Source organism: Apodemus sylvaticus, chromosome 10, assembly GCF_947179515.1.
Source record: "Apodemus sylvaticus chromosome 10, mApoSyl1.1, whole genome shotgun sequence".
Classification (NCBI taxonomy): domain Eukaryota; kingdom Metazoa; phylum Chordata; class Mammalia; order Rodentia; family Muridae; genus Apodemus; species Apodemus sylvaticus.
In genome coordinates this window covers 2880462-2895574 of record NC_067481.1, presented here as the reverse complement: position 1 = coordinate 2895574, position 15113 = coordinate 2880462, and positions in this window count along the sequence as shown.

The window sequence follows — 15113 nt, the reverse complement described above, 5'->3', positions numbered from 1 at the left end:
CTTAGTCTAGAAGTCGTGTCTATAATGTAACATGCACTCTCTACTTCAGCTCTCCCTATCATTTACTCAGATTCTAGGTTATTGATCCTGCAAAGACTGAACTTGTGGAGCTAGAGAGGAGTGGGGGACCAAGTTTATGGAGAACAGAAAGGGGCTGGCCAAGGAGGAGATGTCCAGGGGCTCTGAAAACAGATTGAGTCACAGTTCCTCTTCTATTACTGTGAAGAGGAACGCGATGGATGGATGGAGGCAACATAAAGAAAAAAGGAGCTGCCGGGCGGTGGTGGCGCACGCCTGTAATCCCAGCACTTGGGAGGCAGAGGCAGGCGGGTTTCTGAGTTCGAGGCCAGCCTAGTCTACAGAGTAAGTTCCAGGACAGCCAGGGCTATACAGAGAAACCCTGTCTCGAAAAACAAAAACAAAAACAAAAAGAAAAAAAAAAGAAAAAAATGAGCTTACTGGGGACTACAGTTTCAGAGGGCGAGTCCATGGTTATATCATCATGGCATGGAGCATGGCGGCAGGGAGACAGGCATGATGATAGCTGAGAGCTTATATTCTGCATGAGAAGGAGAAGGAGGAGGAGGAGGGGGAAGAAGAGGAGGAGGAAGAGAGGGAGGAGGAGGAGGAGGAGGAGGAGAAGAAGAAGAAGAAGAAGAAGAAGAAGAAGAAGAAGAAAACACTAAAACACCTTCTCCCAAAAGGCTACACCTCCTAACCCTTCCAAAACAGTTTCACCAACTGTGAACCAAGCATTCACATATATGGAGGCCATTCTCATTAAAATACAATCAGTAAACTAGGAGCAACTCAGGATACACATAAAACAAAGATAGATGTTTGAAACATAGGAAAACATAAACCATCTATCCACACGTGTCTTCTCAGCATGAACTGAGGCTCTCATCATCAGATGGGTGAGGAAAACCATCTGATTCAAAGACAGAAAATGACAGAGAGGATATCAAAAATGGACACTACTATATCTACATTTGGTTTAGGGTTTTTTTTTTTTCTTTTTGGGAGATGTATGTAAGAAGAAAAATCATGAAATGCTTTCATTTCTCTGTGATTGAGCAAACTCTTAAAATATTAAAGTATTGATTAATAATTGATTAGAACTAACCTCACCGGAGCCAATCAACCACTTGGCAGGATCGCTTTAAACTTTTAGGGGCTTTTAGCCCCCCTGGCTTCTAACCTTCCTCTTGTCTGATTCATTCAGGGCTGAGCAATGCTTCAGTCTGTTGGGCGTGCGATGTCACATTGTCGCTATAGAACTGCGAGGTAGCTGCCGGAGGTGGAGTAAAATTAAGGGGAAGCCCATGCAAGCCCAAGGGATGGTGAGGAGGTGGGGAGGCCCGTCACGCAGGCCCTGACGACTCAGGCTAGGAGTGGGGCGAAGTGGCTTTGTACCTCACAGCTCCATTTAGGTCAGACTTTGCCATGAGACAACAGTTACGCCTGCCTGCCTGCCTGCCTGCCTGCCTGGCTGATAATTATAGTCGGTGAAACTGTGTTGCAATTGGATTAGAGCATGGGCACAGCCATCAGATGAGCTAGGTCAAAAGCTTGCCTGGTGAGTTATAAGATTTCTGCCCTCACACCTTCAATCTCAGCACTCAGGAGGCAAAGACAGGCAGATCTCTGTGAGTTCGAGAACAGCCTGGTCTACAAAGCAAGTTCCAGGACAGCCAAGGCTACACAGAGAAACTGTGTCTCAAAAACAAAACAAAACAAAATCCTCTCCTCTCCCTGCCTCAGTGTCCTCCTTTATAAGCTAGGGGTAAAACCACGTATTGACATTCTCCACAGTGACTGAGGTAAAGGCTCTGACAGCTTAGGGAGACTCTGAAGAGAGAAGCAACTGTTCGAAGGGTGTGTGCACACCGTAAGGCCTCGGGCACCGTGAGGCTTCCGGCTCCACTGGGAAAACTACATAGAAGCCTTGCAATGGCGGTTGTGTGGATAGCCACAGCTTCCTAAAGGAAGCCCAGTCCTCAAGAGACAGACATCACCACGGCAGTGATAGGAAAGATGAGAACAACTCAAATACTTAATGAGTAGATAAACAGAGTGTGGTCTGGGCATATGATAGGAAGTTATTCAGCCTGACGAAGAGATGACACTCCGGCATGAGCTGCCACATGCGGAGGTCACCCACCTCCACCACATGCGGATTTACCCTGAGACCTGCAGAACAAATGCTCTGAGCCAGACTCCAAAGGACAAATACCCTGTGACTGCATGCATCATGAGAGGTCAAAGGTTGAGGCTGCTGGGTTAGAGAGGTGGCTCTGGAGTTGCCATGGAAGCACAGAGACCTGAGCTCAGACCCTAAGGACCGACAGCTGGACATCTGGGCATGAGAGACCCTAGCGCTCCCCAGAAGCCCCTGTGCTAACAGTGGCTGATGAGCCCCTGTCTCCCGCTGGCGAGGCTCAGCGGGTGAAGGTGTTTGCTATGCAAGCCTGGAGAGTAGAAGGAGATAAGGAACCCCAAAAGTTATCCTCTGGCCTCCACACACATACACCCCAGGCCTAGGCAAAGTACTCCCAATGGCCTTCTTGACTTTATAGAGTATGTCTGTGGATGAGATGAAGACAGATCGGTGACACAGCTCAGCCCACCATGCCTGCCTCCTGCTTCAGTGACAATTCTCATCTTACTCCCTGGCCTGTGACATCACCTGTGAGGAGCATATCTAGTCTTCCAAATATTCTGATTCTGTCTCTGCCATCTGGTCAATGTGTAGCCCTGGCTGGTCTTGAACTCACGGACTTCCTGCCTCAGCCTCTGAGAGCTGTGGTTACAGGTATGCACCACAATACCTGGTTACTCCCCACCCATCCCTGCTGTTGGGTGCACATCTGTGTATTGACCAAAGCTCTAACTGGATGTCCCCCTCAATGGCTTGCCACCTTATCTTTTGAGGACAGAGTCTCTATTGAACCTGGAATCAATGTGTAAGTTAAACTAGCTGGCCATTGACCCCTGAGACCCTCCTGCTCCTGTCACCATAATGCTGGGGTTACACTCTTACATACTGCTACACCCATATCTGTCTACTTTTGCTTTTTCTGTTTGCTATTGTCTCTGTGTCTCCCTGGTTGTACTAGAACTTGCCATGTAGACCAGGCTGACCTTGAACTCAGAGATCCTCCTGCCTCCACCTCCTGAGTGCTGGGATTAAAGAATCAAGTCACCACCATCCAGCTTGTTATTTTTTAATTACTCTTGCAACAAATTATTATTATTATTATTATTTTAAATTTTGGGCTGGGGAGATGGCTCAGTGGTTAAGAGCTCTTGTTGCTCTTGCAGAGACCTGGGTCAATTCCTCTCACCCACGTGGTGGCTCACAACCATCTGTAATTCTAGTCCCAGAGGATTCTGGCCTCCAATGTGACTGCCATCAGGCCCTCTGTAAGTGCAGTACAAGCTCTTGACCACAGAGCCCTGTTTCCAGGACTCCACGCCCATTTTTTTGAGGCAGAGCCGGCGACCTTGAACTCCAGATTTTCCTGCTTCCACCGTCCTAGTAAGTGCTGGATTACCTGCGCGATATCGCAGCTGCACCTGGCTTTCTCTTCTGTCTTTTAAATGGATTAAATAGGCCTGGTGTTGTCTTGGGGTCCTTTGTATAGCAGGAATAAGGGAGCGGGTGATTGCAGTGGAAAAATCCTGGTGCACATGATTTAATTAAAAACATTAACTTCCTCTGGCTTTCAAGGCTGGAGACACCCAGCAGAGTGGACCCGGTAAACACAAGGCCAACTCTAACGCTTTCCCTTGGATGCCTGACTAGGGACAACCCAAGGAGCTTCACAGCCAGCCTCACAGTCTGGAAGATGAATCCAAATGCTTCTTCCCTCTGGACTCTGCTCAGCTCATCACACCCCGCTAAGCAAGGTTGCAGTTGCTCACTGAAGTTTCAGAACAAACACATTCTCCAAGACGATTAGAAACACAGACTGGCAGTCCACCATGGGACCGTATGCACGGCCCAGAGGCTTGGTAGCCTCCCCTGTGGGATTGTCCCAGGAACAAGGGTGGTGAGGGAGTTGTTTGTGGAGGGACCATTGGCATCTGGGAGGCCTGGGCAGGAGGCCAAGTGCCCAGCCCTGACAGGAGCAAGTGCCTGGCAGAGTGCGCACTGTTCTTCACGTCAGGCTTCCTCTCAAATGCTGCCTCAGTGGGCTAAACAGTGTCTGAAAAGGATGGCCTTCACCCGGCTCTTCATTGTCTCTGTGTCCGTGTGTGTGTGTGTGTGTGTGTGTGTGTGTGTGTGTGTGTGTGTGCATTAGTGCCATGCCATGAATGTAAAAGGCATAGGCACAAAGGCACAAAAGCAAAGGCACAAAGGCGACTTTGTGCAATGAATCCTGGGATTAAAGGTATCTGCCCTGTGCCCAGATGACCACAGAAGCAGAAACAAATGTGATTTGGTTGAGTTGGTGGCTCTCTGGAGCCCTGGTAGCATGCATCAGTCAGGGTTCCAGAGAGGGAGAGCGTCAGAAAGAGAAGAAGAGGAGGAGGAAAGAGAGACAGAGAGAAACAGTGTAGTGCAGGTGCTGATTTGGGGAGCTGGTTCACCTGGCTGTGGACTCAGCAAGTCTGGAATTTTCAGGAACAAACACCTTGAGACCAAAGGCATCTGATTCCTCCTTCCTGGAGGAATCTGGGTCTTGACTCTTTTTAATTAATTAATTGATTGATTAATTTGACTTTCAAGACAGGGATTCTCTGTGTAACAGTCCTGGATGTCCTGGAAATCACTTTCTAGACCAGGCTGGCCTTGAACTCAGAGATCCACCTGCCTCTGCTTCCCAAGTGCTGGCATCAAAGGCGTGTGCCACCAGTCTTGGCTCATTTTTATTTTTTATTTTTAATTATTAGTAGCCAGGTATAGGGATGCAAGCTTTTAATCCTAGCCCTTGAGAGGTAGAAGCAGACAGCTCTTTGTGAGACCAAGGTCAATCTGGTCTATAGAGAGAGCTCCAGGACAGTTAGGGCCACATAAAGAGACCTTGTTTTTGACGATTGCCAAAGCTATTGGTGTCTTTCTACAAACGGGCTGTTAGGCCTTATTGATGAAGACAGCACTACACAATTCAGTGAACAGGAAGAGGTCAAGCTGGTTCCTAACTAAAGCCTTCACTCACATGGACTAATGGTCTGCATGCCACCAAAGGACAAAGGTAACACTAACCCAACCACAGACCCTCTTACCCACAAGAGTGACCTGCCTACAGTGTACACCGGTACAGAAGTGGCACAAAGGTTATGGGAATAACCAACCAATATCAGGTTTGAGTAAAGCCTGTTCCATAACTGAAGGCCCCGAACAGGGCTGCTTCCGTGGCCAAGAGCTTAAGGCTCTACAGGACAGGGAACTAGGGAAAACTGAATACTAATTCTTTGCTAAAGGAACTTAGCAATAAAATAACTCCTAGTGACATTCTGCTGCCTTCGTTGGTCAGTGCCCTGCTCAGCTATCATGAGAAGCTTCATCCTGCAGCAGATGGGGAAAAATACAGAGACCCACAGCCAGACAGCATGAAGAGTGAGAGCTGGGCACAAGCAGTCCTGAAAGCCATGTCTCCATCAAATAAATCCCTCCCCTCAGGGCTCAGGGAGTTCTGTGGAAGAAGAAGCAGGACAATTGCAGGAGCCCAGAGAGGATGAAGGACAGAACAGAGCCTACACACGCATTGAGGCAGCATGCACAGGGTCTACACAACAGAGCCCACACACGCATTGAGGTAGCACACACAGGGTCTACACAACAGAGCCTACACATGCATTGAGGCAGCACACACAGGGTCTACACAACAGAGCCTACACATGCATTGAGGCAGCATATACAGGGTCTACACAACAGAGCCTACACATGCATTGAGGCAGCACACACAGGGTCTACACAACAGAGCCCACACACGCATTGAGGCAGCACACACAGGGTCTGCACACAGTCTAGGTTGGGGTCCTAGAGCTGGAAGGAGAGGTAGCCACATGCCCCTCATCCCTAATCTCTAACTGACAGCTCTGGTGGTGTGTTTATGCTCGGGCCAGGGAGTGGCATTAGTAGGAGGTGTGGCCTTGTTAGAGTAGGTGTGTCACTGTTGGCCTGGGCTTTAAAACCCTAGTCCTAGCTGCCTGGAAGCCAGTCTTCCACTAGCAACCTTCAGATAAAGTGTAGAACTCTCAGCTGCTCCTGTACCATACCTACCTAGATGCTGCCTTGTTCCCACCTTGGTGATAATGGACTAAACCTCTGAACCTGGAAGTCAGCCCCAATTAAATGTTGTCCTTAAAAGAGTTGCCTAGGTCATGATGTCTGTTCACAGCAGTAAAACCCTAAGACAATAGCAAAGGAAAAATTTAGTTTTCTCCAAGGGAGTTTCACTGGGAAAACAAACCAGTCTTAAGTGTAGGCCCCAAGCCCAGCTGTAGATGGGCAACACAGAACAAATTCAACAGTTTGTCTCTTTGTCTCATAATGTTAAGTCATAAGTGAAGCCGGGCGGTGGTAGCTCACGCTTGTAATCCTAGCACTTGGGAGGCAGAGGCAGGCGGATTTCTGAGTTCGAGGCCAGCCTGGTCTACAGAGTGAGTTCCAGGACAGCCTACACAGAGAAACCCTGTCTCGAAAAAAAAAAAAAAGTCATAAATGAGGACTATTTATTTACTTTTTTATTATTATTTACTTATTTTTGAAACAAGATCTTTCTGTATAGTAGCCCTGGCTGGCCTGGAACCCTATGTATGCTAGGTTGGCCGGAGTTTACAAAGATCTGTCCACTTTTCCCCTCATTGCCTCAGGCTGGGCTCAAAGGCGTGTGCTACCACATGAAGTCCTCAGTGTTTATCCTGGGGCTGCATTTGCCTCCTCTGCCCATGTGAGCTGCTCTTCTCAGCAGGCACTGAGGTAATTCATGCAAATCTCTAGTCTTTAAACCACACACCCAGGAAACAGACAGATGCCTGGCAACAGCTGGGCAGCATGGCTGGGATAAGTTGGCACCAAATTAGCTGTTGCAGGGACACTTTCAGCACTCTTCATCCGTGGTGTCCACAGGCATGTCACAACCAAAGAGAAGACCCCACCCTATTCCTCAATGACCCTTGGTGAGGGCAGGGGGACCCCACCAAAAGAAAGAGGCCAGAGAGCCAGGAGTTGATTTATGAGCCCTATGTTCAGGATGGCGTCTGGGCCTGGCTCAATTTAAGCATCAGAAGCTGAGAGGAAAAATCCTGCGAGGACAAGGAGGGTCCTGAACCCCAGGGGGCCACTGGACTTCTTCAAGTCTGACTCCCAAGGGTCAGTCTCTGGCACTGACTGTGGCTACTTCTGATGAACAGCCTTAATAGCAGGCTTGGAACCGGGCCCAGAAATCTGAAATTCTGTAATGATTGGAGATCATTTGGGTCCAGCTCCCGGGAACTTTATGATGCTAAAATAGAGTTGGACCATCGCATCCCTGAGGTGTAGGGCTAAGATACTCAGATCTTAATTCTGAATGCCGCCAAGTCCCTGCCGGCCCGCTGCTGTCCTTTCTAAAGGGTGATGACGCAGGACCTGCCTTTTAACCCTTGGTATTTACCCGCAGCAGGCAGCTCACTGGTCCTATCTCAGACTTGCTAAAGTAAATGCTGTGCCCTTTTCAGAGAGCTGTCGTGTATAACAAACTGCCTCTGTGTCCCCCGTTCCTGCCCCCAGAGAGCCCTGGAGGGGCGTCCGTTGGCATGCAGGGCAGCTGTGCTCCGAGGAGGAGGAACTTGTGTGTCTCTGGCAATCTCTCCCCATCCCTTCCCAGGTACTGCATTAACATTCCTGGGAGACACAAGAAAATCCTCTCACCCTACCGAGATGGACACCAGTGGTAAGCCAAAGCATGATTTCACTAAAGTCTGACTTAGTGAGACCGGGGAACGTTTGGGTTGCTTACAGAGCATAGGTAAGGGGTTACTTCCTGGAGCCTGGGTGACCCCCAAACATTCTTCCACCATGGAGTCTCCTTTTTAATTAACTTTCCGCTTGCTGTATAGCCCAGCATCTCCAAAGATCAGCTAAAAGAGATAGCTCAGACTGCTACTGAGGATGAGGTGCCCTCAGCTGATGAGAGAAGCTACCACATCCCAGGTGAGGGGGCCATTGCTATCATTGTCGATTTGGCTACTGTGACATTATTCTGCTTTGCTGTCATGGCTATGAGCCAAAGTCCAAGGTGGCATCTTGCTATGCCCAGACGTAAAAGAGCTACACAGAACCAGAAGTCCAACTAGGTCCAGAGTTGCTTCTGCACTCTAGGCATGCTGAAGAGAAGCAGGCATTCACCAGTGTCTGCAGGCATCAGTCACATTGCTGGACCAGAGTGGGGAAGGACAGGGGGACAGAGACTCGTGACTGTAACTTTCATTTTTTTTCATGTCCTATTTTTTAAAGGTTTATTTATTATTTTATGTATATGAGTACACCATTGCTCTCTTCAGACACACACATCAGATCCTATCACAGATGGTTGTGAGCCACCATGTGGTTGCCAGGAATTGGACTTAGGACCTCTGGAAGAGCAGCCAGTGCTCCTAACCGCTGAGCCATCTTTCCAGTCCCTCAAATCCTATTTTTAGTGATGGTTCTTAAACGCTTTATCCTCTCTTGTAGCCCACCACCCACCAGAGATAGTTGAAAAGAAAGGACATGGGGAAGTGGACCTCTTTAGAAAGGTTCTTTGGAGCAACTCCGTCTGTGTCGTCTGGAAACCGGCAGTTCAGTTCACTCGTGAGCAGCAGCAGTAGCTCCATCCGCTCACCAACACTTCTTACACCAACAGTCGAGTTCTGTAGAGTCAGTCAGGTTAGCAATATCGGTGACACAACCTAGCAGAGACAGCCAGGCCTCAGCCTCAGCTCCAGTCAGCAGGAGGGACCAGCAGCAACACCAGAAGTTCTCAGCTGTGCCTCTCTCAGGGAAGCGAAGATCAGTGAAGACTCAAGACCCACAAATGTTGCACAGCTATCTGTACTAGCAAGCCAAGCTCTGTCTCCACTGCTCCTGTCACTCTGTGGAGTCCTATTTAAATTCTCCAAACATCCTGGGTCCTCCACATGTCTTGCCTCAGCATGTGTATCCAATCACCCTGTGTCCAAAGAAGCGGCAAGAAACTGTGGTACATCACCAGAAGTTTTTTGGTGCATTTTTCTCTATGGAGTCCTGACAAATACAGCTCAACTACACAGTGTAAGGCGGACCAATATACATGTGTTGTTAGCAAAGAATCCTTCATCACGTGTCCTTTCATGTGCTTGTATAGCAGAACATCCTCTCTCCTGTGTCTGCTTCAGCCAAACACTCCTTCACGAGTCTGCTTTAGCCTTTCCCACCTGTGTTCATTTTAATGAACTGTTCCTTCATGTGTTTGTCCCAGCAAAACACCATCCAGTCAACTTTCCAAAGAACTCTAAAGTTTCCCCTTCACCAGAGCCTGGTTTAAGCTCCTCCCCCCACAGAGGAGAGGAGACATCGCAAGAAAACAGAAGAGAGGTCCAAGGAATCCCTGTGTCTTTCCTGGTGTTGTCAAGTCATTGGGCCTTAACCTCAGATCTCTCCCACCTTAGTTGGTAGCTGCAGGTGACTTTTTATACAAAGGAGCCATCATGTACCCTGGAGGCCTCCACACCCTTCTGTCTGTCTTCTAGTCCTGCAGACTCCTTGAGCACCTGGGATTATTTATCATCAAAGGAAAACTGGCTCCTCAAATCTCTCCACTCCAAAGTATTCAAGATAACACACACACACACACACACACACACACACACGCACACTCATACACACATACACTCACACGCACATGCACACACACATGCGCATGCATGCGCGCGCACACACACACACATGCACACACACACACACACGCACACGCACATGCACACGCACACACATACACACGCCCCCCAGGCATCTTTCTAAGTTTATCTGTTGCTGGTGGTAACTTCTTGTTTATTTGAGACTTTGCAGAGGGCAGTCTTGCAAAGGGAAGCTGAGGATAAAGTTCTCTTCAGGAGTGAAGTCATTTATAGCACCAGGGAAGGAGAACATTAGACAGGAACCACACAACATGTAGAGCATCTGAACGTGATGGGACTTGAATGGAAAGGTGGGCTTCCCTTTAGAAGCTTGTGAGGGGCAGGTAGATCTTGAGGACAGCCCTAGCGGTCCTGCAACTTGTTCCACAGTCCGGGCTGGCCTGGATCTCAGAGATCCACCTGCTTCTGACTCCCAGGTACTGGGATTAGAGGCAGGAATGTGCCACCATGCCCAGAAGGTCTGACTTTCATAGCTTTTTAGGGTAGAGAGAAAGGTTTGCACCCTGCGATTTACTTCAACATAGTACAGGGGACAGGGAACATGGAGGAGCCGGAAATTATAAGTTGGCAACTGCTGCTAAGTCTCGGCACAGACTGCTTCCTAATTCTGTTTCAGAGAGCTGTGAGGAGGCATGGTCTGATTCAGGCTGTGGGATTGGCTGTAAAAGTGCAGCATGTGTCCCAACAGACACTGTTGTAGGTTGGCCTCAAACTCCTCTCTTCCCAACCTGCGTTTTGAGTGACTGTGAACTTCCTGTTCTGTGCTTTGGTGACTTCGTTGAAATCACTTCTGTGGGTGCTCTGTGCCCATAACTTGTTTGAGGAGACTCTGGTGGCCATCATAGTCCTGAGCAAGTGCACAGTCCTGTGCTTGGTATGATATCTACCATGAGAGAGGCCCTGGGACATTCAGGTCCCATCCAAAGAAGGAAAGCTTCTGCGGGAGCCTCTGCGCTTTTGAATCTTGGCTGAGGAACTCAGTAGAGCTCAGAAGTATTGTCCATGAGAACACTTGTTGGGGCTGGAGAGATGGCTCAGCGGTTAAGAGCACTGATTGCTCTTCTAAAGGTCTTGAGTTTAAATCCCAGCAACAACATGGGGGCTCACAGCCATCGGTAATGAGATCTGATGCCCTCCTCTGGTGTGTCTGAAGACAGATACAGTGTACTCACATATAATAATAAATAAATCTTTAAAAAAAATGAGAACACCTGTTCAGTGGCCCCAGAAACAATGAGTTATACTAGAAGCATTTCTCAGTTGCTAAAGGAACATTTTCCTTTATATCATTTCCTGTTGTTGGCTATGTTTCTACATAGGATTTGTGACAGTATTGTGAATGGGCCATGCAAGCACCCTAGATAAACACGCATGTGTCTTCCTAAAATATCAGAATTTATTGAGTAATGATAAATTCGCAAGATCCAGTGGTTTCAGATATTTTGACTTGACAGGTAATTCTGCCTATATTGGTAGCCTGGCTAAGGTGAATGAGGGTTCTCTTACTTGTATGTATGTGTATATGTGTGTGGTGTATGCGTATCTATATGTGTGTATATGTGGTGTGTATGTATGTGTTTATGTGTATATATGAGTATAAGTGTGCTATGTGTGTTTGTGGGTGGTGTATGTATGCATGTGACTATGTGGTGTGTGTATGTGTTATATGTGTATTTATCTGTGTGTGTATTATGTGTGTTGTGTGTGGTATGTGTGTGTATGTGTGTATTGTGTATATTTATATGTGTGTGTGGTGTGTGGTATGTATTTATGTGTGTTGTATGTGTGTATATATACATTGTGTGTGGTATTTATGTGTGTTATATGTGTACGCATGGTATATGTGTGTTTTGTGTATATGTAAGTATGTGTGGTGTGTGTATGGTGTGTGGTATGTTTGTGTATTTATGTGTGTGTAGTATAGTGTATGTGTGGTGTGTGCATGTATGTGTGTATATGTGTGGTACATGTATATTTATGTGTGTGTATGGGTGCGGTATGTGTATTTATGTGTGTTATGTGTATGGTGTATGTGGGTGTGAGCTGTAGAATGAATGTAAGTTAAAGATGCTACAGAAGAGTTCAGAAGGTTTCAGAAGTAGGTTAAGAGAAACCCACACAGAGTCAGTATTGATAAGATAATAAACTCAAAACCTCTCACCAACTCCTACTACACCACTCACCACCTACACACCAACCAGCATCTGTGTCTCCACCTATTCACCATCCATCAACCCAGAAAAGATAATGTTTCTAATGCTGCAGGAGAATCAGGTTTGTAAGCAAGCTTCAGTGTGGAGCCCAGCTGGAAGGCAAAAGACAGGACTGGCCGGTAACAATGCTGGAGACTAGAGGTGGTTTCTTTCAGAGGGTTCCCATCCATCCATCCATCCATTTGTCTGTCCATCCGTCCATCCATCTGTCCATCCACCCACCCATCCGTCCGTCCATCTGTCCATCCATCCGTCCGTCCGTCCACCCGTCCATCCATCCATCCATCCATCCATCCACCTGTCCATCCATCCAGAAGGTACTATTTATGTGTTATCATGGAAACTCAATTTCACTTACAAATTCAGTCATCTTCTTCCCACTACCACCAACAAAAAACCAAAAAACAAAAAACCCCCCAAAAAACAAAAAACAACAACAAAAAAAACAAGTTGGGGACAGGCAAAAGTCAGAGCACCCGACACCAATGTCCTCAGGCTGCTTTGGGGGTGTTGTGTAACTGGGACATGCACTGCCAAGATATGTTGCAGGTGGTGTCTGAGCTCCCGTGCCAGGGAGAGGAGTCAGGCCTGTCTCTCTGTGAGGTGGCACAGCTTCCCTTGATGGATTAATGGGTCTAAATGTCACGAGGCTCCTGATCTATAGCCTACACTCCCTGTACTCTGTGCTGGGCCTGACTCCCAGAGGGCAGCAGCGTAAAATGGAAACAGCTATTTTAAAACAAGAGGACGCTGTGACAAAGCAGGACTGGTGTGGAGGGCCGGCTTCGCAGTGCTCAGTAGCCTAGAAGGGCAGCTTATGGCCACCGGTCTCTGACTGCAGGGTGCAGGGCTGGGGACTCGGCTCAGAAAACCCACATCACAAGAAGACAGTGATGGACTTGACAGGCAATGTTATTATTCCTCACAGGCTGAGAGATGTACGTGGTTATCAACTCTGGAGCCAAGCAAAAAAATAAAAATGAAACAAAACAAAACCCACAACAACAACAACAAAAGCCAAACAAACTAAAATGAAGAGGACACCCCATACAGATCACCTTACTTAAGCATCTTACAGCAGACCACTGAGGCTCAGGCTGGGCAGGAACCATCCCAAATGACCCAGCTCGTGTGCAGAGCTGGATCTGGGTTGGCTTCAGGCCTCCCTCCCTGCCTTCTTCCCCTCCACCTGGCCAGCCGTCTTGGCACTCAAAGCTCCAAGCTTACCTGTAAGAGCACGTACAGAAGGGCCCAGCTCTTCACAGAAGACCAGATTCCAGGCCAGGGCTGAGTGTCATCTGCAGATGGATAGGACTCTGCATTTCAATACTCAGAAAACTGTGGGGAGGAGCCAGGGCTTGGGGAGTTTGAGTGGTGGGTGGGAGGGATGGGGCTGTGGGGATGTGGGGGAGTGTTCTCCATAGATGACTGCAGTAGTTGAGGGTCCCAGCCACAGGCCTGGAGTGGGGTGTTCCTGCCAAAATGGTTGAGCAGAGGTAGGTAGGCCAGCAGCAGGTGCTACGCAGGAAGTGGCAGAAATAGAAAGGGGAGCGGATGGGGCATTATACAGAGCAGGGGTGGGGGCCTGGACAGGAACTGAAGGCTGGAGTTTCAGTCCTGGTGAGACCTCTAGCCACCGTGTTATCACCCCAAAGTCATGTGATACAATGTTTTTGTCCCACGACTTTGGGTGGGCAAGAATCTGAAGGAGACAGCACTTTAATGATTCTGTGGCCCTGGTGAGGCCGGGTCTTCTCAGGACATTATGGAAGGCTCTTCCTCCAAGCTTGTGAGCACATGGCCACTTCCTTAAGGTCGGTGGTGGTTCCAGCCTCATGGACATTCCCAGCAGGGATGGCCAATCTTTTGGGTTTTCACAGAGACATCGCCACACCAGATCCCCGCAGCTGAATTACAAACAAACAAAAAATTGTAAAATGTTCTAACTCCATTTTATGATTTTCTGTTGGGCCTCAGTCATAGCCATCCTGGGGTGCAGGCATCGGAGGGCCAACACATCCCTGTGATCATCTCCGAACCTCTTAGGTAGTGTCCTCAGAGCAAGCAAGCAAGACCCAGGGACCGAGGAAGTGGGTGGAGGACAGGGTGGAACCAGTCGTGTCCTGTCAGCTGGCTGCTTCTCCTTCAGAAGTGAGTCACTCAGGGGTAGGGATCACACAAAGGCACAGGCAGCCGGAGTGAGGACCACCAAGCCTGTGGTAGCTGTCCCATGGTGACTTATGCTTAGTGAGCGTGTACTCTGTCCCAGCAGCCAGGCCACGCGTAATAGAACATGTGTTATATACATTAAAGCGTTTGTACTCTTCATCTAGATATAGGTCTGGTTATTCTAAATAAAGCCACTGTGGCTCAGAGAGTGCGTATCCTGCTCAAGGACACACAGCCAGCTGGCTGTGCTGAGCCAGCAAGGCTGATGGCAAAGCCACAGGGCTGCAATCAGCAACTTAGGGCCGCTGGGTAGAGGCCTCCTGAGCTCCACACCGCTGGCTACTCTGTACAGCATCTGAAGCCCGGAGGGAACGGTGTCCTGTTCCCTGCCAGGCTGGCTCTGCCCCCCCCCCCCCTGCAAGTACAGAGAAGTGTCCTTCCCAGCTGCTTTGTCCCTCCCTCCCCCCCATATCTTTGTTCATCTGTTCCCCAGCTGTTTCTACCATCAGCACCCAAACAAGCCCCTGCTTCAGCTCCAGCTCTTCCTGTAGGCTGTCAGCCAGGACGCGCATCTCCCTGAGCACGTGCAAGGCAGCCCTCTCTCTTGGGCTGTGGAGGAAAGGGTGTCAGGAGACTTTGGCAGCAGGGTCTTAACATTGGATGGGTCACTGGAATCACTGTCAGCACTCCCCCTCTACCTCCCCCTAACCCAACCACTTCCCTGGGGCCTGGGACCATGATGTCTCCTTAACATTCCCAAGGTGACAGACAGATTTAAAAAGACCTCAGAGCTGTGAGGAGAGAGCTGACAGACTCTGAATGAATCCAGAACGGCTTCTGTCATTAGAGAACCTGACTGCT